This window comes from Notamacropus eugenii, chromosome 3 (genome assembly GCF_028372415.1).
Source record: "Notamacropus eugenii isolate mMacEug1 chromosome 3, mMacEug1.pri_v2, whole genome shotgun sequence".
In the NCBI taxonomy this organism is placed as follows: Eukaryota; Metazoa; Chordata; class Mammalia; order Diprotodontia; family Macropodidae; genus Notamacropus; species Notamacropus eugenii.
In genome coordinates, this window is record NC_092874.1 from 293821538 (window position 1) to 293836635 (window position 15098).

At 43.2% G+C, this 15098-nt stretch overlaps 1 long non-coding RNA gene across 1 annotated transcript in view; it reads left to right on the forward strand.

Moving 5' to 3' along the window:
* Window positions 1-25: 25 nt before the first annotated feature.
* LOC140534661 (uncharacterized) overlaps window positions 26-15098 on the forward strand; it is a 49786-nt gene continuing 34713 nt past the window's right edge. Inside the window, exons 1-3 of the long non-coding RNA XR_011977414.1 lie at window positions 26-340; window positions 1196-1433; window positions 5314-5570. This is a non-coding gene — a long non-coding RNA (uncharacterized lncRNA). The remainder of the gene's footprint in view (window positions 341-1195; window positions 1434-5313; window positions 5571-15098) is intronic.

The following is a 15098-nucleotide window of genomic DNA, read 5'->3' on the forward strand; positions in this document are numbered from 1 at the left end:
CTCCGGAAAAGAACCGTCCTGTTGGTCACCCCAGCAATTGGTGACGAAAACTCTTCTGATTGGCCAGCGTCTCGGCGGGACCAAGTCGAGAAAACAGGAGAGAATAAGAATAGCACGTCATCCCCTCCTACCTTTGGAAGTCAGCTCACCGTTTGGGTGACGTCTCGTCCAAGCAGCGCCTGCACGAGGAGCGGGCGGCTGCGCGAGTCCTCGTGTTACCTGGACAGATGTGGAAGAGGCAGCCAATGAGCGTGATGCGATGTATGTCAGCCCCCAAGTGACCACGTTAGAGCCCAGTGATGCAACGTCCGTGGCTCACATGGAAAAGATGGCAATGATGGTGGGAAAGCCTTCCTTTTTATTTTTATTTTGGTTGTTAAATTAAAGTTTGTAAAGTATTTTTTTCCTTCTCCTACTCCTCCCTCCCTCTAAGGAGGGACATGAGAGAAGGTGTGTTTTACCTGGTGCAGAGAAATACAGTCTCCCCCTCCCCTCTTCCCCAGTCCTACCAGTTAAAGTTCAGACTCTGTGGAGGTCTCTGAAAGAGTGCATAAGAGCATGAATTTAGAGCTTAGAAAGACACCCCAGTCAATACCTTCCTCAAAGAAATGAGGAAACTGAGGCTCAGGTAGGCCAAGAGATTTGCCCAAAGTCAAACAAGTATTATATTTGGATTTGAACCCAGGTCTTCTTACTTTAGATTTATATTCTTTCACAGTGTTAGGCTGATGCTGCTCTGTTAGGTAAGGTCCATGACCTTAATATGTGTGTATACATATATGTGTATATATTTATAGAAAGAATTCCATATAACTATATGTAATAAATTATCTGCCCATCCATCTATCCATCCATCTATATGTATCTATGTACTACGTATTTATATATCCATCTATGTATCTATGTACCTATCTATTGTATCTATGTATCTATCCATGTATTTATGTATCTATCTATTGTATCTACCTATGTATGTATGTATATATGTATGTATCTGTCTATCTCTACATGTAAGTAAGTAAGTAAGTAAGTATGCCAAAGATACTAACTAGTCATTTCTCTCTGCTTCATCTGGAAAATGGGGCTAATAGCACTTATCACAGGATTATAAGGATCAAAGTGAGTTGACATGTATGAAATACTCTGAAAACCTTAAAGCTCTGTACAAAATACTTGCTATTATTTTATTTTATAGATCAAAAACATGATTCTTAGAAGGGATACATCCACAGAATTCCCCAGACTGCTCAAGGGGTCCAGACACAGAAAAGTTGAGTCCCTGTTGTAAAGAAAAGAGTGCTGTATTGGAATGGAGACAGTGCTAGCCCAGGGTTCTTGGACGAATCATCTCACTTGCTTTAGCTTTTGTTTCCTCATCTACAAAATGGGTGCGATAATCCTGATACTACCCAAGGCCCCTGGAGTAATTCAGGGTAAGTAAATCTTATAGCTCTGTTATAGGATTTAGAGCTGGAAGGAGTTTCAGGGATCAGTTAATTAATCTAATGTCTTACTTTTATGGAGCTGGGACTCAAAGCCAGTGCCTTTGAATCTAAAGGAGTGGGGAACCTTTGGTGTCGAGGCCAAATGTGGCCTCCTAGGTCCTTGGGTTTGGCCTTTTGACTGAGTCTGAGTTTTATAGAACAAATCCTTTTATTAAGAGTACTTGTTCTGTGAAGTTTGGATTCAGGTTCCCCACCTCTGACTCAAATCCATTGCTCTCTGCATCACACTTAATTGAACTGTCTCCTTTTACCTCTATGTCCCTCAGAAGATGTAATGCATTGCTGAGCAAAGAATAGGGGCTGGCTTGATAATTATTGATTGATGGCTGAAAGAATGAAAAATGTGACACTTTCATAAATCATTCCTTTTCTTCTTTTTGGTCAATACCTGTGATTTCATCAGTGTATGGAATTCCATGATATAGACTTTGCCTCCCCCTCTCTCCATCTCCCCTCATCACCAAGCCTCATTGTCTGTGGTTTCTAGTCTCAGGAAGTGGGGGAGGGGCATCACTGAGAGGCTAAGTGATTTTCTTTGGTTTCAGTTTGGATAGTGGGTATTTGTCAGAGGTAGGACTCGAACCCATTTCTTCCTGTTTCTGTAGCTGGCCCTTGATCTTGCCTCTTATAAAAATCACTGTATGTGAATGCAAACCACATTTGGATTGATGGTAGGGCATCCTCTAAAATGATGTGGAGAAGGTAGAGTTAAGCAATTGGATGTTAAGTAGGGAACTGCAAGAAATTTCTAACCTTAAGTCAGATAGAGGCTTTGGTCAGAAACATAGCTCTTAGTGAGCAGGAAGTATTAGTGAATTGCTTCTGGAGGCTACTTCGCTGGTCAACCATTCTGAATTCCAAAGATCTTGGCATCTCTAGAAGTTTCCTTCCTTCCCTTATGCTATGGATTTAAAAGCATGATTCAGAGAAGAGATGTGTTCTTTACCAGAATGACTATTTAAAGGATCCATGACACAAAAAAAGTCAAGAATCACAACTTTAGATTAATCGAGGAAAGTCCTTGAAAACTATTGAGTGAATTGCAGTAATATTTCATAGGAAGTCTCTTCCAAGTAAGTGAGGAGCTTGGCAAGGCCCTGTGGGGCCTGGAAAAATTGTGGAGCTAGGCCAGGGCTAAGCAGATTTGTGTAAACAGAGAGGAGAATGTTCCTGAGAAAGAATCTATGGTGGGTAGGGTAGGTGGGTGGGGGAAGTGGTGGAGGAAGCGGTGGAGGAGGAGGAGAGACCTAGGACTACACATATGTAGAACATTACAGACAGAAAGGGCCATAAAGCATAGAATGTTAGATCTAGGAGGGGCCTTAGAATAGGGAATGTCAGAGCTGGAAGGGGTCTTCGAACAGGGAAGGACAGGGTTGGGAGGATAAGAAGACACGTCAGCTAGAGAAGGACTTTTGAAATAGTTTAATCCAGTCCCCTGTTTTTGACAGAAGAAGAAACTGAATCCTAGAGATGGCATCACCCAGGGTGGCACAGCTAGCCAGGAGCAGCCTGAGATAGAGAAATGGCCGCTGTCATTTGTTTTCATTGAGCGTGGGGCTCTTGAGAGGGCTGAATCACTTCTCGCCAGCGACAAACTGCCTGCATATTCACTGCAGCGCTTTCCTAGTGACAGCAGCAGTATTTCACATGCAGGGCTTGTCTTCATCATGTCCAGCTAAGGGCCATTTCTCATTCTGCCTGTGAAACTCTCCCATTCTCTTTAGCTTAGTCTCTCCAGGAAGCATTTTGCATCACATAGAGTCAAGACAGATGGCAGTATGTTGTCAAAGCTAAAAACAAGTTTGAAAGTGTCTCTGTGAATTGGCTGTGGCCAAACCTGGCACTTGGGAATAAATATAGGCCCTTATGTCATGGGCATATAGATAGATAGGCCTTAGAACAGGGGATGTCAGAGCTGGGACGGGCCTTAGACCAAGGAAAGTCAGAGCTGCAAGGAGCCTTAGGACACAGGGTGGGCTGCTAGCACAGATTCTTTGATCTGTTTTTCTAAAGGAAAGACAGCTTTAAAGCAGTTAACAATCTTACTTTAATTAATAGACAAATAAAAACAGATAAGTAGTCCAAGAAAAAAATCTAATAGACAGGGCTCCAACTGTCTAAACACAATAATACAACCACTTACATACACCACCAGATGGGGGGCACCAATATGTGAGTAGTGGCTCAATTAAGTGAGGAGCTTGGTAAGGCCCTGTTGGGCCTGGAAAAATTGTGGAGCTAAAATTGGCTAGCTACCCAGAGTCTAGTCCAGGGAATCATAAGATCCTTTTCATGAGTGAGCCCCAAAGCAAAATCCCAACCTCCTAGAATATATAAGAAAGACTAGGCCCTGATTGGCTCAGAGCCAGAAGACATGAAACCTATGTGATTCAGCCCAGCTGTGAATTATCAGGGTTCAAAGGAGATTAGTCCTTCAGATATTTACAATTTAGCCTGAGCCTGGGAAATTGAACTCCAAAAAGAAAACAACAAAAATCCTACTTTGCTTGCATTTGCAGTATCTAAGGCAGAATTTGAACCTGGGTCTTCCTGATTCCAAGTCCAGTATCCTATCCATTATTGAGTCTACTCCCTCTGCCCTCTCCAATTCATAAAGGAAGAAACTGAGACCTAGACAGGTGAGTGACTTGTCCAAGGTCACATTGCTAGTCAGCAAAGGAGCCAGGCTTGGAACCCACTTTGGAAGTATTCTGACTTCTAACCCCAGTGCTCTTCAGAAGTCATGGGGGTATGGCAAGGAGAGGGGGTGGCTAGTATCCTGACTTATTTGGGCACAAGCAAAAAGCTGGATGACTACTTGTCAGGTGTGTTATAGCAAAGTGACTTCTGAGTTTCTGAGATTCTGTGAAATACAAACCTTAGTCTTGCCCTACTTCGAATTAGCCAATCCAAATACTTCTGGGATTCCAGATTCCAAACTCAGAGATCTTCAGATTATGGGGTTGGAGGTGGATTGGATCTTGATGGTCCTTAGTCTCCTTTTACAGATGAGGAAACTGAGGCTCAGTGAAGTAAGTGATTTTTTCAGGGTCACATAGGTAGCAAACAGTGAGGTGGCACAGTAGATAGAGTGTTGGACTAGGAGTCAGGAAGTCCTGGGTTCAAATGTGGCCTCAGACGCTTACTAGCCATTGTGACCATGGACAAACCACTTGTTAGTCTGTTGTAAAATGGGGCTAATAACAGCACCTACCTCCAAGGATTGTTGTGAGGATCAGTTGAGATGATATTTGTAAAGTGCTTTACAAAACTTAAGAGCTAAATAAAACCTAGCTATTATTATCATAATTATTATTGATAATAAAAATTTATCAGGCCATGCTTATGCTCCCATGGTGTAGAAAGGCATGGAAGTTGGATTTCAAATGTGTAGATTCAAATCCCAGTTCTGGGTGACCTTGGGTATGTGTCTTCCCCTCTCTAGGGCTCAGTTTCATCCACATCAGAAAGAGGGAGTAGGACCAGAATCCAAAGGATATCTGAATTCCTTTCCAGCTCTAAAATTCTAGGCATTAGGTTTAGAATTTCATTTGATGTACAATCCCTGGTTCTGCCACAAGAGGTCAGCAGCAGCTGAGGAAACATCCATCTCTGGACAAGCCTAGCCTAGTGGTCTCTGCTCAATACTCCTTGAATTTTTTTTTTTTACTCCCATTTATTTACAGTTGAACAAATAGTCTTTCTAAAGCTGTAAGCCACTTTAACAGCCCACTTGAGTTCTTCAGGAAAGCTCCAAGAGCCACTTTCTTAGAAATGTTGACTTCTGGTGTATTCTGCCTTCCAGGTTCCCAGCGAGATCCCGAGGACACTTGGTGTGATGGAGGTAGGCCAGAGGATGCCATACCAATAATATAGTTGAGCACTCATCTGGCCGCTGGCTGCCATTCCACCGACACTGTGGGCCATGTTTTCTCCTCTTGCCTGACTGTATTCCTCTGACTCTCTACATTCCTCCATACACCTCTCTGGAGCAAATGAGCCCTAAGAGAGACCAGAATAATATAGGATGGCCACGCCCTGGCCCAAGCAAACTCAACAAAGGTAAATATGACTTGGGGACCATCCTACCACCTTTTCTTTGCCCCTCCTCCTTAGTTGCCTTCATCCTTTGGTTTAGACTTAACTCTTTTTTCCCCCTGGGCACCCAGTAAAAACATGGCTGTCAGGTAGAGAGGCAGAATGGTGAATGGAAATTGTGCTGGACTGGGAAGGAAAAGTACTGAGTTCAAATCTTGATTCTGTCCCTTATTGCCTGTATGATGGTAGGTTGGTCATTCCAGTTCTCTGGGATTGTTTCCTCATAAATAAGAAGAAAGGCGTGTACTAGACAGCCTCCAGAGTCCTTTGAAATTCTAAATCTATTTATATTAAAAAAACCCTGAGCAATCACTTCCTTTTAACATGGGAAAACTGAGGCCCACAATTAGAGCCCCCAAATTGTCCTAGGATCCTAAGGGATCCTAAGGGATCAGCCTGTCACCCAGGACTGGTGATTGAGTGATGGAAGGGACCTCAGAGGTATAGTCCAAGTCCCTCATTTTACAGATGAGGGAACCTCATGGAGGTGAAGTGACTTGACTAAGTTCATATAGGCAGTAAGAAGCAGAGCCAATATTCAAACTCAGATCCCACGATCTTGAGTTCATTGCTCTTTCTGCCATAACACCCTGCTTCCCAAACCTCTCCTTTCACAATTGTGGAAACTGAGGCCCAAGCAGGAGAAGGGACTTGACCAAGATCAACTTAGAAAGTTTGTGATTTAGCCAAGAACTTGCACTAGATCCTCTAGTGCTCTTTCCATCACATTATGAAAAATCCTCCCCGAGTATTACAGTAAAAATGAGTGTCTGTGCTCCAGTTCTGCTGGGCAGGATTGATTCTAGGGTATCTGAACCTTGTTCTCTAAATCCCTCTTTGAGTCAAATTTCAAAGTGCTAGCTAGGGTAGACCCAAATTTAGAACCCCTCTCCAAAGAAAAGATTTGAAGTCATTGTGAGCATTGGTGTTTGATTCTCACTCCTTGTGGGAATTTGGATAAGACTCCTCACCTCTCAGAGCACTGTCACTAGAGTCTTGAAGAAGAGGCTGGCCAGTTATTTCTATCTGCTGAGCTAGCAGTATAAGTGCCCTCTAACTTTTGAAGCCCTAAGGCAATGGCTTGATGGCCAAACCTTAGTTCTATCTCTGCTGCTTTCCCACTGTTTGATTGTAAGCACATTGATATCCTTGTTTTGTTTCACAATAAATATTTGTTGAGTTGGAACAAAAATAGAGAGGGCAAGTTTCCTACTTTTAAGGATGTTTTAGAGGAGAGGGGCTCCCTCTTCGAGAACAGGCTGGACTGGATGAACCTTGATGTTCATCCTCTGAAATATGGGGATTTCCCTTCCTTGAAAATGCTGTTGTGGGAGGGTGTTTTATAAACTTTGTTGTTGTTCATTCAAGGGTCGTGCCTGACCCTTCATGACCCCATGAGACACAGAGCACATCAATACTGTCTGGGGGGTTTCTTCGGCAAAGAGAAATCTAAAAGTACTCTAATAGACTGAGTAATAATTCTGTTGACCATGTTCTCTGGAATGATGATAGATTATCATTCCAAATCGAAGGGCTCTGGGAATCTCTAAGATGCCACTAACAAGACAGGACTGACCTGGTTTGGGCTGCCAGGTGAACACCTTTCTAGGGAGTCACCTTCTCAGAAAGAAGTCTGAGAGCCAGAAAGGCCCTCAAAGGGCATCTAGTTCACCCCTCTCATTTGTCAGAGGAGAATCTGAGGCCTGGGGAAACTGATGGACTTGTCCAATGTCAAGCAAATGGGATCAGAGGCAGAATTTGAAACCAGGTCCTTGACTCCAGAGCTCTTTGTCCAGCACACACCTGCCTCCTCCAGCATGGAATTTTTGCAAATTTATTAGGTTCTGGTCATTTCCACGCTGGTTTCTGTCTGGCTCAACACATTCTGTGAAGGACCTAGAGCAGCTTCTCAGTGATGCTGCACAACTGCTTTGTCTGGATTCATTCCCTAGGACTTCACGGGCGTGCATGTTATAGAAAGTGTGACAAATGGCGCAAGACCAGAAAGAATGGAAATTGAAATGGAGGAGGGAGGAAAGAAGTGGTTTGGGGAAAGTGGTCACAGTCAGTACTGCAGAGGCCTCATGAGAAGGAAAGCAGCTCCTGGCTGCTGACTTTCATAGGGACCCAATGCAGAGCTTTTTTTTTTTTTTAGTTAATCTTTAAAGAATGCGGTTAAATAGAGTGTCACAACTAGAAAAATCCTTAGAATACGTAATGTCAGAGCTGGGAGGGGCCTGAGAACAGGGGAAGTCAGCTCTTGGTGAGGAGGGGCTTATAGATCTGGGAGTATCAGAGTTGGGAGGAATTTTAGCATATGTAATGTTCGAACTAGGGTTTGGCAGGAGGTGAGAGGGAACTTTCTAATAATAAATCTATAATCCTTTGACCTTTAGCCATCTATCATTATGTATGGAAACCATTAGCCAACCCTCTAGCATGAGCTTCCTTAGCTATAACATTAAAATAGTGTTACAGTCTACCGAGGGTGGGATACGCATTATGATACAGATACAGCTGAAGGTAAGACATGGTAGGGCCAAGGAAACATCCAGACAAATCAGCCTAGAAAAATTCAATATGATCTTTGACTCCTCTTTCTCTCTCCCCTCTCAGACCCAAGCAGGAACTAGCTCCTGATGATTAAACTGACAAAACAAGTCCTGAATCTGGCCTAGTCCTATCCCAATTCTATTATTATATTTAATATAATTAACATAATTATATTAATAATTACTATGTAATAGTATAATTATATATAACATAATTATAATAATTATTATGATGTTCTCAAATCCTTGGCAACACTTACCTGAGTGCTACAATAGCCTCCTTATAGTTTGCCTTGCCTCCATTTTTTTTCTATCTCTAATCTATCCATGATGCACACATCCTTTGTGCACAGATATAGCTGTGAATCATGATGTAATGAAAAATAATGGATTAGGAATCAGAGGACCTGGGGTTGATATTTGCCTTGGGCATATCATTGAAATGTTTGGTGTAGCCAAAAGAGCATTGGATTTGTAGATCTGGGTTCAAATCTCAACTCTGCCATCCATGTGACTTGGGCTAGTTCACAGCCTCTCTGGGATCAGTTACCTCCAGCCCCAAATCTAGGCTTCTGAGACCCTGTGGCTTATTTGACTTGGTTGGATGTGATGACTTTTAAGGTTCCCCAGTGTCTCTAAATCTTGGATGCTGTGGCTCCTAAGGCTCCTTCCAGGACTAAATTCTGCTCAAAGTTCTCTCGACTGCCCTGTCCTCGGAATAGCAGCATGGCCTCCCCTTCTGCCCTGCAAGACTTCCCTGAAGATGTTGGAGACAATATGTTGGACTCTTAGAGAGTCCCCTTGAAAGTTAGAGGGGCATCAGGGAGAGGAGTCAGGGGGACTGTAGGAAGCCATTTGTCATCAGATCATAGAGGCAGAACCATCTAGTTCAGTCCTCTGCTTGTACAGGTAACAAGAGTCAGAGCAGGAGCACAGGCTCCTATGTCTAAGGCTGGAAGGGACCTCAGATTCCATTTAACTTAACCCTCTCTTTTTGCCAGTGTGCCAACTTAGGCCCAGAGAGGTTGAGCAACCGGTCCCAGGTCACAGAGGAAGTGGTGGCAGTGGGATGTGAACCCGAAACCTCTGACCCCAAAACTAACATGCTTTGCACAACAACACAATTTCTTAATGTTGTTTCCTTGGTGCCCTACAATTTCCTCTGTTCTTTGATTTTTTTTTTCCTTTCCTACTGTTCTACTCTACAAGACACCTGCCACTTTCTACCCTCTAGGCCATATTTCACATCCCATCTTATTATCCTCTGGGCAACCTGGGCCTAGGGGCCACTGTTTGCAGTCTCCTCTGCCTTCTAGCTCCCCCCTCCTAATCTTTGCCACCCCCTACTTTTTACCTCTTGCTCTGAAAACAGTGAACAAATCAATATGACCATTGCTCCTGGGAAAGCAGGACAGGTAACTGACCTCTGGCTCATTCACCACTGACAAGTCATCATGGTGGCTGCCCACATTGAAACCCCTTTCCCTGGTCACCACTTCTCTCCATGTACCATCTACATGTGTTTGAATTTAAATTCTTGAGAGCAGGGACAGTTTCACATTTTGTATTTGTATCCTTCACACCTAGTACAATGTCTGGCACATAGTAGGTCCTTAAGATATGCTTTTTCATTTATTTATTTATTCACTCATTCATTCATAACATAAGCAAGAAAGAGACTAGCTCTTGGTAGTCTATCTTTGGGGTAGAGAGATTTTGGAACCTTGACCCCCAGGCTTACCCTCAACTCTCTTTACTTCAAAGGGACATTATCATCTTAAAGCCTTAATCCTACCTCCAGACCTTTTTTTTCTTAATTAGATTATGAGTTCCCTGAGAGAAAGATAGTCTGTTGCCTTTGAGTGTTTCTCCAGCCTTCCCCACAGTGTCTGGCACATAGTAGGTGCCTAATAAATGGTTATTGACTGATTATTCTATCAATTCCTACTGATCCTGCACCATCAAACTGGAATTTATATAGGAGTCAGAGGTTCTAGAGCTAAAAGAGGGCTTAAAGGTCACCTTGAACTAGTGTGAAACTCAAGGAGAACTGGAAACCATACATGGGGATCCCTGCAGGCCTCAAATTGACTTAGAGAATCTCACATTAATATTATCTATGTTTTATTGTATTTTTATTCATTTTGTTAAGTATTTTCCAGCTATGTTTTAATCTAGGTGGGGGGGTCATTCTAAAATGTGGGTCATGTGTGATCTGCAGTCTTTGTATTTGACACATAATCTAGACTGATCCATTCATTTTCCACATTGGGAAACTGAGGCCCAGAGAAGGGAATAGACTTGCCCAAGACCAGGTTGAACATTTAGAGCAGAGCCTGGAGTGGCAGCTTGAAGCAACAGCTAACTCTAGGACAGCCCAGGGGTAGAGATGTCTAAAGAGAACTTTGGGGTAGATCTAGAAAGGACCCTTGGACACAATCTAGACCTTTTTGTGTATGTCCTGGACCCCTCTGGCAGTCATTCTGGTGAAGCCAAAGGACCCCTTCTCAGAACCATGTTGTTAAATGCACAAACTAAAATATGGAGGATTACATAGGAAACCAATTCTCTCGAACTATAGCTACCAAAAGAATTTTTTTTTTCAAGTTCATGGACCCTACTTTAAGAAGTCCTGTTCTGGTCCAACTGTGATTTAGAGGAAATTGTTCAGAGAAAGTAAAAGACTTATCTAAGGTCAAGAGCAAGTACACAATAGCTGAGATTTAATTTAGGACTTCAGACTCAGTAGAGGGTAAGCTTCTCAAGGGCAGGGATTATTTCATTGTTTTTTTTTCTTTTTTGTGTCAGCACCCAGCACAGTGCCAAATCCATGCCTATTGATTGATTAGTAAATTAATGCTGATTGCAAAGACAATGCTCTTTCTGCAATACCATAAATCTACAGAGCACAGCATTATTCTGTTGTGGAACACCAGAATTTCATCTGAAACCACTTCCTGACCCTCAGTCTGGCTGTCAATGGCTGGCTCCGCTTTCTCAGTAACTCAGTTCTCACTAAAGTGGCAGCTGCAGGCTGATGTTTAACCCAACTGCCTTCCCCTTCCTCTTCTAGTCATTTTCTTCCAATCTAACTATTTTCTTCAGAGTGGGCACTGTAAAATGAGGGGGTTAGATTGGATGACCTCTAAGGTCCTTTCCATATCTATATTTCATGATGCTACAATATTTTCTGGGCCTCGGTTCTCTCATTTGTAAAGTGATGTGGGTTGATTAAGTTCCCTTTAAGGCCCCTTCCAGCAAAGGGTCTGAGATTCTCATGGTTTTCATCTCCAGATCTAGGATCCTATGATTCAATCCCATCCCTTCTCCCTTACCTGGATTCAAATCCTACATCGTAATGATCTTGGAGAAACCACTTAAAACCTTCCTGAACCCCAGTTTCCTGCTCTGTAAAATAAGAGTGTTTAACCAGATGACCCCCAGGCTCCTCTCAGCTCCAGTGAGGCCCTCTCTCCTCACCCATGTTAGAGAACCTGGCTGGGTGATCTTGAACATCCTGGAAAATGCCATTACTGCAGAACCCAGACTATCTTTGGATCTTGGACTTCAGTGCCCTAATTCTACCTTCAAGGAAGACTCAAAATGCTTAATACCTACAGATCCAATATACTCTGCTTTCTTCCCCAATGTAGAACACTATCATCTGGGTGGCTGAATCTAGGGCCTGAGTTTCTCAGGGGCTGAGCTGAAACTTTGTTCGGGCTGCTTCTTTTTTCCTGGTCTACCTTCCCATCTGTTAAGTGGGGATCACCAGTTGGCAGCTCATCTGGAACAGACTGTGTCTGGGCTCTCCCCAGCTGGCTCCTTGGGTGCCAGGCCAGCTGGCTCTTAGGTCCCTGCATGCACAGTAAGGCTTCCTTTGTGGCCTCTGTGCCTGGGGCAGCTTCAACAACTCACATTTATTCAATACTTTACAGCTTCTAAAGCACTTCCTTCACAAGAACCCTGTTAGGTAGGGAGGGTAAGTATTGTTAGCCTTACTTTACAAAGGGGGAAACTGAGGTTCAGATAAGTAAAGATCACTTGCCCAAAGTAACATAGCTAATAAGTGTCCTAGCCAAGTCTCGAACTTTGAAATTCTACTGTCTTTACTGCTGAATTCTCCACAGCTCATTATAATAGCTAGCACTTATTGCAATATGCTGTACATATGCCATCCTCTTTAATCCTCAATCCCTGGTAGGTGGGTGCTATTATTATCTCTATTTTACAGATGAGGCAACTGAGGCTGAGTGGCTAGGATCACACAGCTAGTCAGTGAGGCAGGATTTCAGCTCCCAAGTCCAAAGCTCTTACCTACTTTGGTACCTAGTTGGATAGAAGCCCAAAGCTTCCTGGTATGACTGACCATATTCAGCCACGCAGCCCCATATTCCTACCCAGTGCTGTTCTTTCCCCAATCATCCTCCTGGAAAAGGAAAGGGAATCAGACTTGGAATCAAATAACCTGATTTTGAGTCATGACCTTGCTGGGGATTAGCTGTATGACCCTAGACAAGTCTTTTGATTTCTTTGAGTCTTAGTTCCTTTCTCTGTAAAATGGAGCTGATGATACTTGTGTAATGGGGGTCAAGTATATCCCATGGAACAAGAGTGAGCGTAGTTGCCCCTGGCTACTTCTGGGGATAGATGGCTTCAGCACTGAAGGAGTTTGGGATGACATAGCAATCTCTTTGGTCTCTATGGCAGCGGCAGGGGGAAGGGAGCAGCATCAGGAGCAACTGACCTGAGGGTTAGGGAGAGCTGCCCACTCAGCAGATTTTAAAGGGAGGGCCAACTTCTGCTCCTATTTCTGCCTTTGTCTTTCAGATGTGGGTCTTGGGACTCCAATAGCTCTTTCTTGAACTTCATAGGAGGGGTAAGGGAAGGGGATTTGTTTCCCTTCTATCTCCTGGCAGCAATGGCATCAAGGTTACATAAACATTTCAATAAAGTCTGTGCTTGTTAAAATCTGTGTATATGTACACACATGCATATATGTATATGTATGTATACATACTTATATATAGATATATACACATATGTATATGTAGGTATATGAATATATACCTATATATAGATACAGATATATGTATATGTGTATACACATATACATACACATGCATGTATATATGTATATGCATGGATAATATCCCCCCTCCCCCAATTCTTAGCTCTTGGGCCATACAAAAACAGATGGTGAGCTGGATTTGGTTCACAGTCCATAGTTTGGTGACCTGGGATGTGTGTGTGTTCGTCCTTTGTTCCAAGTTAAGAACCCCTGATTCAGGAAGAGGAAAGGGTTAAAGATGACTCAATGGGTGTGAACTTGTTTGATTAGAAGGATGGTCAGGCCATAGATAGGAAAAAGGAAGTTTGAAAGGAGGATGGGAGAAATGTCAAGAGTAATGTACTGTAGCATGGCTCCACCCCACCCCTTCTCAGGAGACTTAGTCGAAAGTACACCTAGAGGAAAACTAAGAAATGGAAAGGAAGTAGCCTAAGCCACTTAGCTGATCCCCCCTTGACCCCTTTGCTTGAGCTCAATTCCCTACTCTACAGGAGATTGAATGCAGGTTTTAGACCATGATAGTTACAGTACCTTTAATGGTGGTACCTTCCCCTCTCCTACTTATCCTGAACAGTTGAGGGAGGTGATGTGTGTGTGTTCGTCCTTTGTTGCCAAAGAAGATCATGCCATCAGAGAAATGATGACATGATTTGCACTTGACTTTGTTTTGAGTGAGGGAGGGCTGTGCAGGTCACTAGCCTCACTTCTCCTCAGAGCCATCTGAATCCAGTGACCAGATAATTCATCAGGATGACCGGAGATGATCCAGGATGAGGCAGTTGGGGTTAAGTGACTTGCCCAAGGTCACACAGCTAGTGAGTGTCAAGTGTCTGAGGTGAGATTTGAACTCAGGTCCTCCTGACTCCTGCACTGGTGCTTTATCCCCTGTACCACCTAGCTGCCCCCCTGACCTGGGATATAGAGCTTTAAGGTCTGCAAAGTGCTGTACATATATTATCTCACTGGATTCTTACAACCATTTGGGCAGGTAGGTGCTATTATTATCCCCATTTTATAGATGAAGAAACTGATAGTGAGAGAGGTGAAATGTCTTGGTCAGTATCTGAGGCAGGATTCAAACTCAGGTCTTCTTAACTCCCTCACCCTAGAGCCCCCCCTGCTACATGAATGTTCTGTTCATCCTATCTACTATAGGTCCTTACAAATCCTCTACAGAAGATGTATAGAAAGATAAGAATCATCACAGAGAATGAATTTTGATCTGTGCTGGTATAAGGATTAGTCCCACTGCAGTCATCATGAATGCACTGAAATATGGGAGGAGAATCATGCCGTCATAGGCTTTCAAGGGTAGAAAGGACCTAAAAGGTGATCTGGTTCAAATATACCCTTTCAAAACACAGGTCCATTCAGTCTCTGACCAAAAGTCCCCCCGTGAAAAGCAATTGCTCCCTCTAGAGGCCGCCCAATCCACTTTTGGGCAGCTCTGATTCTTAGGAATTTATTTTCTTCATGACATCAAACTGAAATCTGCTCCTTTTCCATCTTCACAAGTTTCTCAGATGCCTGGCATATAGTGGGCATTTAACGAATGCATGTTAACTTGTTGAGATTACTGTTTTTGCCCTCTTGGGCCAAACAGAGTGAATCTAATCCCTCCTCCATAGGACAGCCATTTGAATCCTCAGAGACAATTGCCATATCCTGGCAAGTTTCTCTTACCCCCTCTCTCCCTTTCCTTTTTCTAAACCAAATATCCTCCAGTTTATCAGATCCTCATGAGACAGTTGCCAATACCCTCAGCATTCTGGTCACCTTCTTCTGGAAATGATCCAACTTGACAGTGTCCCCCTCCTAGGGTATATGTTGCAAAAAAGCTTTTGATTTGCATTGGCAGAGGGAGTTTCC